The following is a 17,362-nucleotide window of genomic DNA, read 5'->3' as shown; positions in this document are numbered from 1 at the left end:
GGAAATGCAGTTGCATTTGAATGTCTACATGCGTGCACAAATCGAAGAGCATGCTTAAGACACTTTTCTTGAAAGTAGGAAAAACTCCATTTTGATTTGAGAACATAAGAGTATTCACATTTATGACCATACTGAAAGCTCTAGTGAGTATGTCCGCAATCAGTGACAGATAGAGAACTCACTTATTAGAAGTGATCTGTCTCTGTGGGGCAGACAAATGTAAACACTCATACACTTGAGACGGCTGAAACTTTAGGAGTAAGAAATGCTTTCTTATCAGTCTATCTATCCAAACTGGTTGGAAGGCCAGGAGTGAGGAATAGGCAATCCTCTGGACACTTCATGAAAGATCTAATTTCAATTAAGCACAAAATACTTCCCTTTATTTGACATAAATGCCATAATGGAATAGTCAGTTGGGCCCTTCTAGTGGATTATGGCAGTGTCTTGAAAGAGAGTGTAATTGTACTACAAGACATGCTCACCTTCAAAAGAGTGTCTGATGGCTTTCCGACGAAGGTGGGATTCGAACCCACGCGTGCAGAGCACAATGGATTAGCAGTCCATCGCCTTAACCACTCGGCCACCTCGTCTGCCTTAGGAGCTTATATTTCATTTTTGGTGAAATTCTAACTATGTGCTAATTAAAAATAAGCATAAGTTTATCCTAGACTGTTTCAGAACGGCAAATGTATGGGGTGTTCAATAGACAGAGCACACGATATAGCAGAATTATCAAATCTATTCCATTTGGACTGTATTTTTAATAGTCATGATAACATGCTAGCATGTGAGTCGATCTTGCACAGTGAATAATGGAGCAGTGCAGTATCTACTTGGTTAGCACTAGATGGCTCAAATGGGGAGAAATGAAAACAGTGATCTCCAGTGGCGCAATCGGTTAGCGCGCGGTACTTATACAGCAGTACTTGCACTGAGCCATGCCGAGGTTGTGAGTTCGAGCCTCACCTGGAGCAGTTGATTGGTTTTCATAAACCATTTCACTAAAAGTAAAGATTAGACTCAGAATAAAGACGGCTCTTGCTATAGAGTCTTAACTTCTTTTCAGGATCTGCGTGTCCGACTCCTCCAGGTGCCAAATATCACATATCCTATGCGATGCTCCTTATAAACATTCAATGATGTACCATCTTGCATAGCATGCAAACACCACATCAGTGCATTTAAAAATACTTTTGTAGAATAATAAATATGATGAATACATTGTTGTCACGGGATAACCATAAACTGAGGAGCTGCAAACAGTGCTGTGTCAGCTACATACAATAAAATTTAACTCAAAGAAATATCAAAAGAAGAGCATCATCATATTAAAGTTTCTAGTCAACATAAGAGTTGCACCATAGCAGCTTATGGTGCTTTCTGCTCAGATTGTGCCTCCAATCCCACATTGACTTTTTTAGTTCTTTGCAATTTTAAAAAACAATTCCTGCTCAAAGCTAGCTTTTCAAAACCATTCAACCTATTACATTTATTTCTCTAACCTGTGAATGTGGTCCATGTTCTCTTTTCCTCATTCCCATCATGATACTCCCTTTCCGGAAACCAAGTTCACTTCTTTATCCAGCCCACCCATCCAAGGTCACCAAATCTATGAAGCAATTCTGCTTTTTCTCACATTCTCTCCATGTACAAGATACCTTGTATCAATTGAATGGACAGCAGGAGAGGTGAATATTTATGGTTAGTGGGGGTGGGGTTTTGAAGATTAACCTCATTTGACTAAGAGCCGGGGTATCTGGGAGAAAAAGTATTTTAAGGGGGATGAAGTTCATATCTCCTTGGTGAAATTTCTAGAGCCTTATTTCATCCTTTCTGTGGATGCAGACTCAGTCGGAACAGACGTCCTAGTCCTCGCTCTGCCTTTCAAAGGAACTCTAAATATGCATGGCTTATTTGGCTTTGCCCGGCAGGGCTTGCCCGACGGGGTGAGAATGGCGTTTGTCAGGCGTTCGTCAGGCGATCGGAAGGGGTGAGGCAATAGTTTATGGTTCAATGGTTTTCATGAAGTCTTCTTGATAAGATGAAAGATGGAAAGGGAAGCTTGTCAATAAGCAAACTTAAGACAAGGTGTGACTCCTAGAAAGAATGACTTAAAAACAACATACAGAAACACACATATAAAAAGGCCCTGATGAGGCTTGAACTCATGACCCCTGGTTTACAAGACCAGTGCTCTGCCACTGAGCTACAAGGCCGGTATGCCTGCAGTTTGTAAATCGCAACATGTATTCTTACTGCGGTATGAAGATATCTATGATTTTGAGACTCTGTATGGAAATGCAGTTGCATTTGAATGTCTACATGCGTGCACAAATCGAAGAGCATGCTTAAGACACTTTTCTTGAAAGTAGGAAAAACTCCATTTTGATTTGAGAACATAAGAGTATTCACATTTATGACCATACTGAAAGCTCTAGTGAGTATGTCCGCAATCAGTGACAGATAGAGAACTCACTTATTAGAAGTGATCTGTCTCTGTGGGGCAGACAAATGTAAACACTCATACACTTGAGACGGCTGAAACTTTAGGAGTAAGAAATGCTTTTTTATCAGTCTATCTATCCAAACTGGTTGGAAGGCCAGGAGTGAGGAATAGGCAATCCTCTGGACACTTCATGAAAGATCTAATTTCAATTAAGCACAAAATACTTCCCTTTATTTGACATAAATGCCATAATGGAATAGTCAGTTGGGCCCTTCTAGTGGATTATGGCAGTGTCTTGAAAGAGAGTGTAATTGTACTACAAGACATGCTCACCTTCAAAAGAGTGTCTGATGGCTTTCCGACGAAGGTGGGATTCGAACCCACGCGTGCAGAGCACAATGGATTAGCAGTCCATCGCCTTAACCACTCGGCCACCTCGTCTGCCTTAGGAGCCTATATTTCATTTTTGGTGAAATTCTAACTATGTGCTAATTAAAAATAAGCATAAGTTTATCCTAGACTGTGTCAGAACGGCAAATGTATGGGGTGTTCAATAGACAGAGCACACGATATAGCAGAATTATCAAATCTATTCCATTTGGACTGTATTTTTAATAGTCATGATAACATGCTAGCATGTGAGTCGATCTTGCACAGTGAATAATGGAGCAGTGCAGTATCTACTTGGTTAGCACTAGATGGCTCAAATGGGGAGAAATGAAAACAGTGAGCTCCAGTGGCGCAATCGGTTAGCGCGCGGTACTTATACAGCAGTACTTGCACTGAGCCATGCCGAGGTTGTGAGTTCGAGCCTCACCTGGAGCAGTTGATTGGTTTTCATAAACCATTTCACTAAAAGTAAAGATTAGACTCAGAATAAAGACGGCTCTTGCTATAGAGTCTTAACTTCTTTTCAGGATCTGCGTGTCCGACTCCTCCAGGTGCCAAATATCACATATCCTATGCGATGCTCCTTATAAACATTCAATGATGTACCATCTTGCATAGCATGCAAACACCACATCAGTGCATTTAAAAATACTTTTGTAGAATAATAAATATGATGAATACATTGTTGTCACGGGATAACCATAAACTGAGGAGCTGCAAACAGTGCTGTGTCAGCTACATACAATAAAATGTAACTCAAAGAAATATCAAAAGAAGAGCATCATCATATTAAAGTTTCTAGTCAACATAAGAGTTGCACCATAGCAGCTTATGGTGCTTTCTGCTCAGATTGTGCCTTCAATCCCACATTGACTTTTTTAGTTCTTTGCAATTTTAAAAAACAATTCCTGCTCAAAGCTAGCTTTTCAAAACCATTCAACCTATTACATTTATTTCTCTAACCTGTGAATGTGGTCCATGTTCTCTTTTCCTCATTCCCATCATGATACTCCCTTTCCGGAAACCAAGTTCACTTCTTTATCCAGCCCACCCATCCAAAGTCACCAAATCTATGAAGCAATTCTGCTTTTTCTCACATTCTCTCCATGTACAAGATACCTTGTATCAATTGAATGGACAGCAGGAGAGGTGAATATTTATGGTTAGTGGGGGTGGGGTTTTGAAGATTAACCTCATTTGACTAAGAGCCGGGGTATCTGGGAGAAAAAGTATTTTAAGGGGGATGAAGTTCATATCTCCTTGGTGAAATTTCTAGAGCCTTATTTCATCCTTTCTGTGGATGCAGACTCAGTCGGAACAGACGTCCTAGTCCTCGCTCTGCCTTTCAAAGGAACTCTAAATATGCATGGCTTATTTGGCTTTGCCCGGCAGGGCTTGCCCGGCGGGGTGAGAATGGCGTTTGTCAGGCGTTCGTCAGGCGATCGGAAGGGGTGAGGCAATAGTTTATGGTTCAATGGTTTTCATGAAGTCTTCTTGATAAGATGAAAGATGGAAAGGGAAGCTTGTCAATAAGCAAACTTAAGACAAGGTGTGACTCCTAGAAAGAATGACTTGAAAACACCATACAGAAACACACATATAAAAAGGCCCTGATGAGGCTTGAATTCATGACCCCTGGTTTACAAGACCAGTGCTCTGCCACTGTGCTACAAGGCCAGTCTGCCTGCAGTTTGTAAATCGCAACATGTATTCTTACTGCGGTATGAAGATATCTATGATTTTGAGACTCTGTATGGAAATGCAGTTGCATTTGAATGTCTACATGCGTGCACAAATCGAAGAGCATGCTTAAGACACTTTTCTTGAAAGTAGGAAAAACTCCATTTTGATTTGAGAACATAAGAGTATTCACATTTATGACCATACTGAAAGCTCTAGTGAGTATGTCCGCAATCAGTGACAGATAGAGAACTCACTTATTAGAAGTGATCTGTCTCTGTGGGGCAGACAAATGTAAACACTCATACACTTGAGACGGCTGAAACTTTAGGAGTAAGAAATGCTTTCTTATCAGTCTATCTATCCAAACTGGTTGGAAGGCCAGGAGTGAGGAATATGCAATCCTCTGGACACTTCATGAAAGATCTAATTTCAATTAAGCACAAAATACTTCCCTTTATTTGACATAAATGCCATAATGGAATAGTCAGTTGGGCCCTTCTAGTGGATTATGGCAGTGTCTTGAAAGAGAGTGTAATTGTACTACAAGACATGCTCACCTTCAAAAGAGTGTCTGATGGCTTTCCGACGAAGGTGGGATTCGAACCCACGCGTGCAGAGCACAATGGATTAGCAGTCCATCGCCTTAACCACTCGGCCACCTCGTCTGCCTTAGGAGCTTATATTTCATTTTTGGTGAAATTCTAACTATGTGCTAATTAAAAATAAGCATAAGTTTATCCTAGACTGTTTCAGAACGGCAAATGTATGGGGTGTTCAATAGACAGAGCACACGATATAGCAGAATTATCAAATCTATTCCATTTGGACTGTATTTTTAATAGTCATGATAACATGCTAGCATGTGAGTCGATCTTGCACAGTGAATAATGGAGCAGTGCAGTATCTACTTGGTTAGCACTAGATGGCTCAAATGGGGAGAAATGAAAACAGTGATCTCCAGTGGCGCAATCGGTTAGCGCGCAGTACTTATACAGCAGTACTTGCACTGAGCCATGCCGAGGTTGTGAGTTCGAGCCTCACCTGGAGCAGTTGATTGGTTTTCATAAACCATTTCACTAAAAGTAAAGATTAGACTCAGAATAAAGACGGCTCTTGCTATAGAGTCTTAACTTCTTTTCAGGATCTGCGTGTCCGACTCCTCCAGGTGCCAAATATCACATATCCTATGCGATGCTCCTTATAAACATTCAATGATGTACCATCTTGCATAGCATGCAAACACCACATCAGTGCATTTAAAAATACTTTTGTAGAATAATAAATATGATGAATACATTGTTGTCACGGGATAACCATAAACTGAGGAGCTGCAAACAGTGCTGTGTCAGCTACATACAATAACATTTAACTCAAAGAAATATCAAAAGAAGAGCATCATCATATTAAAGTTTCTAGTCAACATAAGAGTTGCACCATAGCAGCTTATGGTGCTTTCTGCTCAGATTGTGCCTCCAATCCCACATTGACTTTTTTAGTTCTTTGCAATTTTAAAAAACAATTCCTGCTCAAAGCTAGCTTTTCAAAACCATTCAACCTATTACATTTATTTCTCTAACCTGTGAATGTGGTCCATGTTCTCTTTTCCTCATTCCCATCATGATACTCCCTTTCCGGAAACCAAGTTCACTTCTTTATCCAGCCCACCCATCCAAGGTCACCAAATCTATGAAGCAATTCTGCTTTTTCTCACATTCTCTCCATGTACAAGATACCTTGTATCAATTGAATGGACAGCAGGAGAGGTGAATATTTATGGTTAGTGGGGGTGGGGTTTTGAAGATTAACCTCATTTGACTAAGAGCCGGGGTATCTGGGAGAAAAAGTATTTTAAGGGGGATGAAGTTCATATCTCCTTGGTGAAATTTCTAGAGCCTTATTTCATCCTTTCTGTGGATGCAGACTCAGTCGGAACAGACGTCCTAGTCCTCGCTCTGCCTTTCAAAGGAACTCTAAATATGCATGGCTTATTTGGCTTTGCCCGGCAGGGCTTGCCCGGCGGGGTGAGAATGGCGTTTGTCAGGCGTTCGTCAGGCGATCGGAAGGGGTGAGGCAATAGTTTATGGTTCAATGGTTTTCATGAGGTCTTCTTGATAAGATGAAAGATGGAAAGGGAAGCTTGTCAATAAGCAAACTTAAGACAAGGTGTGACTCCTAGAAAGAATGACTTAAAAACAACATACAGAAACACACATATAAAAAGGCCCTGATGAGGCTTGAACTCATGACCCCTGGTTTACAAGACCAGTGCTCTGCCACTGAGCTACAAGGCCGGTATGCCTGCAGTTTGTAAATCGCAACATGTATTCTTACTGCGGTATGAAGATATCTATGATTTTGAGACTCTGTATGGAAATGCAGTTGCATTTGAATGTCTACATGCGTGCACAAATCGAAGAGCATGCTTAAGACACTTTTCTTGAAAGTAGGAAAAACTCCATTTTGATTTGAGAACATAAGAGTATTCACATTTATGACCATACTGAAAGCTCTAGTGAGTATGTCCGCAATCAGTGACAGATAGAGAACTCACTTATTAGAAGTGATCTGTCTCTGTGGGGCAGACAAATGTAAACACTCATACACTTGAGACGGCTGAAACTTTAGGAGTAAGAAATGCTTTTTTATCAGTCTATCTATCCAAACTGGTTGGAAGGCCAGGAGTGAGGAATAGGCAATCCTCTGGACACTTCATGAAAGATCTAATTTCAATTAAGCACAAAATACTTCCCTTTATTTGACATAAATGCCATAATGGAATAGTCAGTTGGGCCCTTCTAGTGGATTATGGCAGTGTCTTGAAAGAGAGTGTAATTGTACTACAAGACATGCTCACCTTCAAAAGAGTGTCTGATGGCTTTCCGACGAAGGTGGGATTCGAACCCACGCGTGCAGAGCACAATGGATTAGCAGTCCATCGCCTTAACCACTCGGCCACCTCGTCTGCCTTAGGAGCCTATATTTCATTTTTGGTGAAATTCTAACTATGTGCTAATTAAAAATAAGCATAAGTTTATCCTAGACTGTGTCAGAACGGCAAATGTATGGGGTGTTCAATAGACAGAGCACACGATATAGCAGAATTATCAAATCTATTCCATTTGGACTGTATTTTTAATAGTCATGATAACATGCTAGCATGTGAGTCGATCTTGCACAGTGAATAATGGAGCAGTGCAGTATCTACTTGGTTAGCACTAGATGGCTCAAATGGGGAGAAATGAAAACAGTGAGCTCCAGTGGCGCAATCGGTTAGCGCGCGGTACTTATACAGCAGTACTTGCACTGAGCCATGCCGAGGTTGTGAGTTCGAGCCTCACCTGGAGCAGTTGATTGGTTTTCATAAACCATTTCACTAAAAGTAAAGATTAGACTCAGAATAAAGACGGCTCTTGCTATAGAGTCTTAACTTCTTTTCAGGATCTGCGTGTCCGACTCCTCCAGGTGCCAAATATCACATATCCTATGCGATGCTCCTTATAAACATTCAATGATGTACCATCTTGCATAGCATGCAAACACCACATCAGTGCATTTAAAAATACTTTTGTAGAATAATAAATATGATGAATACATTGTTGTCACGGGATAACCATAAACTGAGGAGCTGCAAACAGTGCTGTGTCAGCTACATACAATAAAATGTAACTCAAAGAAATATCAAAAGAAGAGCATCATCATATTAAAGTTTCTAGTCAACATAAGAGTTGCACCATAGCAGCTTATGGTGCTTTCTGCTCAGATTGTGCCTTCAATCCCACATTGACTTTTTTAGTTCTTTGCAATTTTAAAAAACAATTCCTGCTCAAAGCTAGCTTTTCAAAACCATTCAACCTATTACATTTATTTCTCTAACCTGTGAATGTGGTCCATGTTCTCTTTTCCTCATTCCCATCATGATACTCCCTTTCCGGAAACCAAGTTCACTTCTTTATCCAGCCCACCCATCCAAAGTCACCAAATCTATGAAGCAATTCTGCTTTTTCTCACATTCTCTCCATGTACAAGATACCTTGTATCAATTGAATGGACAGCAGGAGACGTGAATATTTATGGTTAGTGGGGGTGGGGTTTTGAAGATTAACCTCATTTGACTAAGAGCCGGGGTATCTGGGAGAAAAAGTATTTTAAGGGGGATGAAGTTCATATCTCCTTGGTGAAATTTCTAGAGCCTTATTTCATCCTTTCTGTGGATGCAGACTCAGTCGGAACAGACGTCCTAGTCCTCGCTCTGCCTTTCAAAGGAACTCTAAATATGCATGGCTTATTTGGCTTTGCCCGGCAGGGCTTGCCCGGCGGGGTGAGAATGGCGTTTGTCAGGCGTTCGTCAGGCGATCGGAAGGGGTGAGGCAATAGTTTATGGTTCAATGGTTTTCATGAAGTCTTCTTGATAAGATGAAAGATGGAAAGGGAAGCTTGTCAATAAGCAAACTTAAGACAAGGTGTGACTCCTAGAAAGAATGACTTGAAAACAACATACAGAAACACACATATAAAAAGGCCCTGATGAGGCTTGAATTCATGACCCCTGGTTTACAAGACCAGTGCTCTGCCACTGTGCTACAAGGCCAGTCTGCCTGCAGTTTGTAAATCGCAACATGTATTCTTACTGCGGTATGAAGATATCTATGATTTTGAGACTCTGTATGGAAATGCAGTTGCATTTGAATGTCTACATGCGTGCACAAATCGAAGAGCATGCTTAAGACACTTTTCTTGAAAGTAGGAAAAACTCCATTTTGATTTGAGAACATAAGAGTATTCACATTTATGACCATACTGAAAGCTCTAGTGAGTATGTCCGCAATCAGTGACAGATAGAGAACTCACTTATTAGAAGTGATCTGTCTCTGTGGGGCAGACAAATGTAAACACTCATACACTTGAGACGGCTGAAACTTTAGGAGTAAGAAATGCTTTCTTATCAGTCTATCTATCCAAACTGGTTGGAAGGCCAGGAGTGAGGAATAGGCAATCCTCTGGACACTTCATGAAAGATCTAATTTCAATTAAGCACAAAATACTTCCCTTTATTTGACATAAATGCCATAATGGAATAGTCAGTTGGGCCCTTCTAGTGGATTATGGCAGTGTCTTGAAAGAGAGTGTAATTGTACTACAAGACATGCTCACCTTCAAAAGAGTGTCTGATGGCTTTCCGACGAAGGTGGGATTCGAACCCACGCGTGCAGAGCACAATGGATTAGCAGTCCATCGCCTTAACCACTCGGCCACCTCGTCTGCCTTAGGAGCCTATATTTCATTTTTGGTTAAATTCTAACTATGTGCTAATTAAAAATAAGCATAAGTTTATCCTAGACTGTGTCAGAACGGCAAATGTATGGGGTGTTCAATAGACAGAGCACACGATATAGCAGAATTATCAAATCTATTCCATTTGGACTGTATTTTTAATAGTCATGATAACATGCTAGCATGTGAGTCGATCTTGCACAGTGAATAATGGAGCAGTGCAGTATCTACTTGGTTAGCACTAGATGGCTCAAATGGGGAGAAATGAAAACAGTGAGCTCCAGTGGCGCAATCGGTTAGCGCGCGGTACTTATACAGCAGTACTTGCACTGAGCCATGCCGAGGTTGTGAGTTCGAGCCTCACCTGGAGCAGTTGATTGGTTTTCATAAACCATTTCACTAAAAGTAAAGATTAGACTCAGAATAAAGACGGCTCTTGCTATAGAGTCTTAACTTCTTTTCAGGATCTGCGTGTCCGACTCCTCCAGGTGCCAAATATCACATATCCTATGCGATGCTCCTTATAAACATTCAATGATGTACCATCTTGCATAGCATGCAAACACCACATCAGTGCATTTAAAAATACTTTTGTAGAATAATAAATATGATGAATACATTGTTGTCACGGGATAACCATAAACTGAGGAGCTGCAAACAGTGCTGTGTCAGCTACATACAATAAAATGTAACTCAAAGAAATATCAAAAGAAGAGCATCATCATATTAAAGTTTCTAGTCAACATAAGAGTTGCACCATAGCAGCTTATGGTGCTTTCTGCTCAGATTGTGCCTCCAATCCCACATTGACTTTTTTAGTTCTTTGCAATTTTAAAAAACAATTCCTGCTCAAAGCTAGCTTTTCAAAACCATTCAACCTATTACATTTATTTCTCTAACCTGTGAATGTGGTCCATGTTCTCTTTTCCTCATTCCCATCATGATACTCCCTTTCCGGAAACCAAGTTCACTTCTTTATCCAGCCCACCCATCCAAGGTCACCAAATCTATGAAGCAATTCTGCTTTTTCTCACATTCTCTCCATGTACAAGATACCTTGTATCAATTGAATGGACAGCAGGAGAGGTGAATATTTATGGTTAGTGGGGGTGGGGTTTTGAAGATTAACCTCATTTGACTAAGAGCCGGGGTATCTGGGAGAAAAAGTATTTTAAGGGGGATGAAGTTCATATCTCCTTGTTGAAATTTCTAGAGCCTTATTTCATCCTTTCTGTGGATGCAGACTCAGTCGGAACAGACGTCCTAGTCCTCGCTCTGCCTTTCAAAGGAACTTTAAATATGCATGGCTTATTTGGCTTTGCCCGGCAGGGCTTGCCCGGCGGGGTGAGAATGGCGTTTGTCAGGCGTTCGTCAGGCGATCGGAAGGGGTGAGGCAATAGTTTATGGTTCAATGGTTTTCATGAAGTCTTCTTGATAAGATGAAAGATGGAAAGGGAAGCTTGTCAATAAGCAAACTTAAGACAAGGTGTGACTCCTAGAAAGAATGACTTGAAAACAACATACAGAAACACACATATAAAAAGGCCCTGATGAGGCTTGAACTCTCATGACCCCTGGTTTACAAGACCAGTGCTCTGCCACTGAGCTACAAGGCCGGTCTGCCTGCAGTTTGTAAATCGCAACATGTATTCTTACTGCGGTATGAAGATATCTATGATTTTGAGACTCTGTATGGAAATGCAGTTGCATTTGAATGTCTACATGCGTGCACAAATCGAAGAGCATGCTTAAGACACTTTTCTTGAAAGTAGGAAAAACTCCATTTTGATTTGAGAACATAAGAGTATTCACATTTATGACCATACTGAAAGCTCTAGTGAGTATGTCCGCAATCAGTGACAGATAGAGAACTCACTTATTAGAAGTGATCTGTCTCTGTGGGGCAGACAAATGTAAACACTCATACACTTGAGACGGCTGAAACTTTAGGAGTAAGAAATGCTTTCTTATCAGTCTATCTATCCAAACTGGTTGGAAGGCCAGGAGTGAGGAATAGGCAATCCTCTGGACACTTCATGAAAGATCTAATTTCAATTAAGCACAAAATACTTCCCTTTATTTGACATAAATGCCATAATGGAATAGTCAGTTGGGCCCTTCTAGTGGATTATGGCAGTGTCTTGAAAGAGAGTGTAATTGTACTACAAGACATGCTCACCTTCAAAAGAGTGTCTGATGGCTTTCCGACGAAGGTGGGATTCGAACCCACGCGTGCAGAGCACAATGGATTAGCAGTCCATCGCCTTAACCACTCGGCCACCTCGTCTGCCTTAGGAGCTTATATTTCATTTTTGGTGAAATTCTAACTATGTGCTAATTAAAAATAAGCATAAGTTTATCCTAGACTGTTTCAGAACGGCAAATGTATGGGGTGTTCAATAGACAGAGCACACGATATAGCAGAATTATCAAATCTATTCCATTTGGACTGTATTTTTAATAGTCATGATAACATGCTAGCATGTGAGTCGATCTTGCACAGTGAATAATGGAGCAGTGCAGTATCTACTTGGTTAGCACTAGATGGCTCAAATGGGGAGAAATGAAAACAGTGATCTCCAGTGGCGCAATCGGTTAGCGTGCGGTACTTATACAGCAGTACTTGCACTGAGCCATGCCGAGGTTGTGAGTTCGAGCCTCACCTGGAGCAGTTGATTGGTTTTCATAAACCATTTCACTAAAAGTAAAGATTAGACTCAGAATAAAGACGGCTCTTGCTATAGAGTCTTAACTTCTTTTCAGGATCTGCGTGTCCGACTCCTCCAGGTGCCAAATATCACATATCCTATGCGATGCTCCTTATAAACATTCAATGATGTACCATCTTGCATAGCATGCAAACACCACATCAGTGCATTTAAAAATACTTTTGTAGAATAATAAATATGATGAATACATTGTTGTCACGGGATAACCATAAACTGAGGAGCTGCAAACAGTGCTGTGTCAGCTACATACAATAAAATTTAACTCAAAGAAATATCAAAAGAAGAGCATCATCATATTAAAGTTTCTAGTCAACATAAGAGTTGCACCATAGCAGCTTATGGTGCTTTCTGCTCAGATTGTGCCTCCAATCCCACATTGACTTTTTTAGTTCTTTGCAATTTTAAAAAACAATTCCTGCTCAAAGCTAGCTTTTCAAAACCATTCAACCTATTACATTTATTTCTCTAACCTGTGAATGTGGTCCATGTTCTCTTTTCCTCATTCCCATCATGATACTCCCTTTCCGGAAACCAAGTTCACTTCTTTATCCAGCCCACCCATCCAAGGTCACCAAATCTATGAAGCAATTCTGCTTTTTCTCACATTCTCTCCATGTACAAGATACCTTGTATCAATTGAATGGACAGCAGGAGAGGTGAATATTTATGGTTAGTGGGGGTGGGGTTTTGAAGATTAACCTCATTTGACTAAGAGCCGGGGTATCTGGGAGAAAAAGTATTTTAAGGGGGATGAAGTTCATATCTCCTTGGTGAAATTTCTAGAGCCTTATTTCATCCTTTCTGTGGATGCAGACTCAGTCGGAACAGACGTCCTAGTCCTCGCTCTGCCTTTCAAAGGAACTCTAAATATGCATGGCTTATTTGGCTTTGCCCGGCAGGGCTTGCCCGACGGGGTGAGAATGGCGTTTGTCAGGCGTTCGTCAGGCGATCGGAAGGGGTGAGGCAATAGTTTATGGTTCAATGGTTTTCATGAAGTCTTCTTGATAAGATGAAAGATGGAAAGGGAAGCTTGTCAATAAGCAAACTTAAGACAAGGTGTGACTCCTAGAAAGAATGACTTAAAAACAACATACAGAAACACACATATAAAAAGGCCCTGATGAGGCTTGAACTCATGACCCCTGGTTTACAAGACCAGTGCTCTGCCACTGAGCTACAAGGCCGGTATGCCTGCAGTTTGTAAATCGCAACATGTATTCTTACTGCGGTATGAAGATATCTATGATTTTGAGACTCTGTATGGAAATGCAGTTGCATTTGAATGTCTACATGCGTGCACAAATCGAAGAGCATGCTTAAGACACTTTTCTTGAAAGTAGGAAAAACTCCATTTTGATTTGAGAACATAAGAGTATTCACATTTATGACCATACTGAAAGCTCTAGTGAGTATGTCCGCAATCAGTGACAGATAGAGAACTCACTTATTAGAAGTGATCTGTCTCTGTGGGGCAGACAAATGTAAACACTCATACACTTGAGACGGCTGAAACTTTAGGAGTAAGAAATGCTTTTTTATCAGTCTATCTATCCAAACTGGTTGGAAGGCCAGGAGTGAGGAATAGGCAATCCTCTGGACACTTCATGAAAGATCTAATTTCAATTAAGCACAAAATACTTCCCTTTATTTGACATAAATGCCATAATGGAATAGTCAGTTGGGCCCTTCTAGTGGATTATGGCAGTGTCTTGAAAGAGAGTGTAATTGTACTACAAGACATGCTCACCTTCAAAAGAGTGTCTGATGGCTTTCCGACGAAGGTGGGATTCGAACCCACGCGTGCAGAGCACAATGGATTAGCAGTCCATCGCCTTAACCACTCGGCCACCTCGTCTGCCTTAGGAGCCTATATTTCATTTTTGGTGAAATTCTAACTATGTGCTAATTAAAAATAAGCATAAGTTTATCCTAGACTGTGTCAGAACGGCAAATGTATGGGGTGTTCAATAGACAGAGCACACGATATAGCAGAATTATCAAATCTATTCCATTTGGACTGTATTTTTAATAGTCATGATAACATGCTAGCATGTGAGTCGATCTTGCACAGTGAATAATGGAGCAGTGCAGTATCTACTTGGTTAGCACTAGATGGCTCAAATGGGGAGAAATGAAAACAGTGAGCTCCAGTGGCGCAATCGGTTAGCGCGCGGTACTTATACAGCAGTACTTGCACTGAGCCATGCCGAGGTTGTGAGTTCGAGCCTCACCTGGAGCAGTTGATTGGTTTTCATAAACCATTTCACTAAAAGTAAAGATTAGACTCAGAATAAAGACGGCTCTTGCTATAGAGTCTTAACTTCTTTTCAGGATCTGCGTGTCCGACTCCTCCAGGTGCCAAATATCACATATCCTATGCGATGCTCCTTATAAACATTCAATGATGTACCATCTTGCATAGCATGCAAACACCACATCAGTGCATTTAAAAATACTTTTGTAGAATAATAAATATGATGAATACATTGTTGTCACGGGATAACCATAAACTGAGGAGCTGCAAACAGTGCTGTGTCAGCTACATACAATAAAATGTAACTCAAAGAAATATCAAAAGAAGAGCATCATCATATTAAAGTTTCTAGTCAACATAAGAGTTGCACCATAGCAGCTTATGGTGCTTTCTGCTCAGATTGTGCCTTCAATCCCACATTGACTTTTTTAGTTCTTTGCAATTTTAAAAAACAATTCCTGCTCAAAGCTAGCTTTTCAAAACCATTCAACCTATTACATTTATTTCTCTAACCTGTGAATGTGGTCCATGTTCTCTTTTCCTCATTCCCATCATGATACTCCCTTTCCGGAAACCAAGTTCACTTCTTTATCCAGCCCACCCATCCAAAGTCACCAAATCTATGAAGCAATTCTGCTTTTTCTCACATTCTCTCCATGTACAAGATACCTTGTATCAATTGAATGGACAGCAGGAGAGGTGAATATTTATGGTTAGTGGGGGTGGGGTTTTGAAGATTAACCTCATTTGACTAAGAGCCGGGGTATCTGGGAGAAAAAGTATTTTAAGGGGGATGAAGTTCATATCTCCTTGGTGAAATTTCTAGAGCCTTATTTCATCCTTTCTGTGGATGCAGACTCAGTCGGAACAGACGTCCTAGTCCTCGCTCTGCCTTTCAAAGGAACTCTAAATATGCATGGCTTATTTGGCTTTGCCCGGCAGGGCTTGCCCGGCGGGGTGAGAATGGCGTTTGTCAGGCGTTCGTCAGGCGATCGGAAGGGGTGAGGCAATAGTTTATGGTTCAATGGTTTTCATGAAGTCTTCTTGATAAGATGAAAGATGGAAAGGGAAGCTTGTCAATAAGCAAACTTAAGACAAGGTGTGACTCCTAGAAAGAATGACTTGAAAACACCATACAGAAACACACATATAAAAAGGCCCTGATGAGGCTTGAATTCATGACCCCTGGTTTACAAGACCAGTGCTCTGCCACTGTGCTACAAGGCCAGTCTGCCTGCAGTTTGTAAATCGCAACATGTATTCTTACTGCGGTATGAAGATATCTATGATTTTGAGACTCTGTATGGAAATGCAGTTGCATTTGAATGTCTACATGCGTGCACAAATCGAAGAGCATGCTTAAGACACTTTTCTTGAAAGTAGGAAAAACTCCATTTTGATTTGAGAACATAAGAGTATTCACATTTATGACCATACTGAAAGCTCTAGTGAGTATGTCCGCAATCAGTGACAGATAGAGAACTCACTTATTAGAAGTGATCTGTCTCTGTGGGGCAGACAAATGTAAACACTCATACACTTGAGACGGCTGAAACTTTAGGAGTAAGAAATGCTTTCTTATCAGTCTATCTATCCAAACTGGTTGGAAGGCCAGGAGTGAGGAATATGCAATCCTCTGGACACTTCATGAAAGATCTAATTTCAATTAAGCACAAAATACTTCCCTTTATTTGACATAAATGCCATAATGGAATAGTCAGTTGGGCCCTTCTAGTGGATTATGGCAGTGTCTTGAAAGAGAGTGTAATTGTACTACAAGACATGCTCACCTTCAAAAGAGTGTCTGATGGCTTTCCGACGAAGGTGGGATTCGAACCCACGCGTGCAGAGCACAATGGATTAGCAGTCCATCGCCTTAACCACTCGGCCACCTCGTCTGCCTTAGGAGCTTATATTTCATTTTTGGTGAAATTCTAACTATGTGCTAATTAAAAATAAGCATAAGTTTATCCTAGACTGTTTCAGAACGGCAAATGTATGGGGTGTTCAATAGACAGAGCACACGATATAGCAGAATTATCAAATCTATTCCATTTGGACTGTATTTTTAATAGTCATGATAACATGCTAGCATGTGAGTCGATCTTGCACAGTGAATAATGGAGCAGTGCAGTATCTACTTGGTTAGCACTAGATGGCTCAAATGGGGAGAAATGAAAACAGTGATCTCCAGTGGCGCAATCGGTTAGCGCGCAGTACTTATACAGCAGTACTTGCACTGAGCCATGCCGAGGTTGTGAGTTCGAGCCTCACCTGGAGCAGTTGATTGGTTTTCATAAACCATTTCACTAAAAGTAAAGATTAGACTCAGAATAAAGACGGCTCTTGCTATAGAGTCTTAACTTCTTTTCAGGATCTGCGTGTCCGACTCCTCCAGGTGCCAAATATCACATATCCTATGCGATGCTCCTTATAAACATTCAATGATGTACCATCTTGCATAGCATGCAAACACCACATCAGTGCATTTAAAAATACTTTTGTAGAATAATAAATATGATGAATACATTGTTGTCACGGGATAACCATAAACTGAGGAGCTGCAAACAGTGCTGTGTCAGCTAC

General features: G+C 40.8%; 20 non-coding genes across 20 annotated transcripts; 8 read left to right on the top strand and 12 right to left on the bottom strand.

Annotated features, from left to right (window-relative positions):
• Nucleotides 1-511: 511 nt before the first annotated feature.
• TRNAS-GCU (transfer RNA serine (anticodon GCU)) lies at nucleotides 512-593 on the bottom strand. The gene has a single exon. It is a non-coding gene; the product is annotated as a tRNA-Ser (tRNA).
• Nucleotides 594-882: 289 nt separating this feature from the next.
• Nucleotides 883-977, top strand: TRNAI-UAU (transfer RNA isoleucine (anticodon UAU)). Its single transcript has 2 exons — nucleotides 883-920; nucleotides 942-977. It is a non-coding gene; the product is annotated as a tRNA-Ile (tRNA).
• A 1,170-nt stretch (nucleotides 978-2,147) lies between these two features.
• TRNAT-UGU (transfer RNA threonine (anticodon UGU)) lies at nucleotides 2,148-2,219 on the bottom strand. The gene has a single exon. It is a non-coding gene; the product is annotated as a tRNA-Thr (tRNA).
• Nucleotides 2,220-2,808: 589 nt separating this feature from the next.
• Nucleotides 2,809-2,890, bottom strand: TRNAS-GCU (transfer RNA serine (anticodon GCU)). Its single transcript has one exon. It is a non-coding gene; the product is annotated as a tRNA-Ser (tRNA).
• A 289-nt stretch (nucleotides 2,891-3,179) lies between these two features.
• Nucleotides 3,180-3,274, top strand: TRNAI-UAU (transfer RNA isoleucine (anticodon UAU)). Its single transcript has 2 exons — nucleotides 3,180-3,217; nucleotides 3,239-3,274. It is a non-coding gene; the product is annotated as a tRNA-Ile (tRNA).
• A 1,831-nt stretch (nucleotides 3,275-5,105) lies between these two features.
• On the bottom strand, nucleotides 5,106-5,187 carry TRNAS-GCU (transfer RNA serine (anticodon GCU)). Its single transcript has one exon. It is a non-coding gene; the product is annotated as a tRNA-Ser (tRNA).
• A 289-nt stretch (nucleotides 5,188-5,476) lies between these two features.
• Nucleotides 5,477-5,571, top strand: TRNAI-UAU (transfer RNA isoleucine (anticodon UAU)). The gene is made up of 2 exons: nucleotides 5,477-5,514; nucleotides 5,536-5,571. It is a non-coding gene; the product is annotated as a tRNA-Ile (tRNA).
• A 1,170-nt stretch (nucleotides 5,572-6,741) lies between these two features.
• Nucleotides 6,742-6,813, bottom strand: TRNAT-UGU (transfer RNA threonine (anticodon UGU)). The gene has a single exon. It is a non-coding gene; the product is annotated as a tRNA-Thr (tRNA).
• Nucleotides 6,814-7,402: 589 nt separating this feature from the next.
• On the bottom strand, nucleotides 7,403-7,484 carry TRNAS-GCU (transfer RNA serine (anticodon GCU)). The gene has a single exon. It is a non-coding gene; the product is annotated as a tRNA-Ser (tRNA).
• Nucleotides 7,485-7,773: 289 nt separating this feature from the next.
• Nucleotides 7,774-7,868, top strand: TRNAI-UAU (transfer RNA isoleucine (anticodon UAU)). The gene is made up of 2 exons: nucleotides 7,774-7,811; nucleotides 7,833-7,868. It is a non-coding gene; the product is annotated as a tRNA-Ile (tRNA).
• A 1,831-nt stretch (nucleotides 7,869-9,699) lies between these two features.
• On the bottom strand, nucleotides 9,700-9,781 carry TRNAS-GCU (transfer RNA serine (anticodon GCU)). The gene has a single exon. It is a non-coding gene; the product is annotated as a tRNA-Ser (tRNA).
• A 289-nt stretch (nucleotides 9,782-10,070) lies between these two features.
• On the top strand, nucleotides 10,071-10,165 carry TRNAI-UAU (transfer RNA isoleucine (anticodon UAU)). Its single transcript has 2 exons — nucleotides 10,071-10,108; nucleotides 10,130-10,165. It is a non-coding gene; the product is annotated as a tRNA-Ile (tRNA).
• Nucleotides 10,166-11,335: 1,170 nt separating this feature from the next.
• TRNAT-UGU (transfer RNA threonine (anticodon UGU)) lies at nucleotides 11,336-11,409 on the bottom strand. Its single transcript has one exon. It is a non-coding gene; the product is annotated as a tRNA-Thr (tRNA).
• A 589-nt stretch (nucleotides 11,410-11,998) lies between these two features.
• On the bottom strand, nucleotides 11,999-12,080 carry TRNAS-GCU (transfer RNA serine (anticodon GCU)). The gene has a single exon. It is a non-coding gene; the product is annotated as a tRNA-Ser (tRNA).
• A 289-nt stretch (nucleotides 12,081-12,369) lies between these two features.
• TRNAI-UAU (transfer RNA isoleucine (anticodon UAU)) lies at nucleotides 12,370-12,464 on the top strand. Its single transcript has 2 exons — nucleotides 12,370-12,407; nucleotides 12,429-12,464. It is a non-coding gene; the product is annotated as a tRNA-Ile (tRNA).
• A 1,170-nt stretch (nucleotides 12,465-13,634) lies between these two features.
• TRNAT-UGU (transfer RNA threonine (anticodon UGU)) lies at nucleotides 13,635-13,706 on the bottom strand. The gene has a single exon. It is a non-coding gene; the product is annotated as a tRNA-Thr (tRNA).
• Nucleotides 13,707-14,295: 589 nt separating this feature from the next.
• TRNAS-GCU (transfer RNA serine (anticodon GCU)) lies at nucleotides 14,296-14,377 on the bottom strand. Its single transcript has one exon. It is a non-coding gene; the product is annotated as a tRNA-Ser (tRNA).
• Nucleotides 14,378-14,666: 289 nt separating this feature from the next.
• TRNAI-UAU (transfer RNA isoleucine (anticodon UAU)) lies at nucleotides 14,667-14,761 on the top strand. The gene is made up of 2 exons: nucleotides 14,667-14,704; nucleotides 14,726-14,761. It is a non-coding gene; the product is annotated as a tRNA-Ile (tRNA).
• A 1,831-nt stretch (nucleotides 14,762-16,592) lies between these two features.
• On the bottom strand, nucleotides 16,593-16,674 carry TRNAS-GCU (transfer RNA serine (anticodon GCU)). Its single transcript has one exon. It is a non-coding gene; the product is annotated as a tRNA-Ser (tRNA).
• A 289-nt stretch (nucleotides 16,675-16,963) lies between these two features.
• TRNAI-UAU (transfer RNA isoleucine (anticodon UAU)) lies at nucleotides 16,964-17,058 on the top strand. The gene is made up of 2 exons: nucleotides 16,964-17,001; nucleotides 17,023-17,058. It is a non-coding gene; the product is annotated as a tRNA-Ile (tRNA).
• The last annotated feature ends 304 nt before the right edge of the window (nucleotides 17,059-17,362 follow it).

Source organism: Lissotriton vulgaris, chromosome 5, assembly GCF_964263255.1.
Source record: "Lissotriton vulgaris chromosome 5, aLisVul1.2, whole genome shotgun sequence".
Classification (NCBI taxonomy): Eukaryota; Metazoa; Chordata; class Amphibia; order Caudata; family Salamandridae; genus Lissotriton; species Lissotriton vulgaris.
This window is presented reverse-complemented; position numbering and strand designations above follow the sequence as displayed.